The sequence below is a fragment of the Eimeria mitis genome, genomic scaffold, assembly GCF_000499745.2.
Source record: "Eimeria mitis Houghton genomic scaffold, Emh_scaff281, whole genome shotgun sequence".
In the NCBI taxonomy this organism is placed as follows: domain Eukaryota; phylum Apicomplexa; class Conoidasida; order Eucoccidiorida; family Eimeriidae; genus Eimeria; species Eimeria mitis.
Genome location: NW_013571149.1, coordinates 17,727 through 18,022, shown reverse-complemented (window position 1 = coordinate 18,022; position 296 = coordinate 17,727).

Genomic DNA, 296 nt, shown 5'->3' with positions numbered 1-296 from the left:
ATATATATATATATATATATATATATATATATATATATATATATATATATATATATATATATAGCTGCACAGTGAGAGTGAGAGCTCTAAGAAGGTGCAGCAGAGCACCTGTATGCGATCATCACCACCACAGTAGTAGTATAGAAACATAAACACAGCAACAGAGAGAAAAGACAAACTTAGCGGCCACTAAACATAAACCCTAAATATTAATTAAACCCTAGAAGCTCCATTTGTTGCGTGGATTAGTAATATATAGATCGACACTGAGAAGCAGAAGGGTACAAACAAGCAGA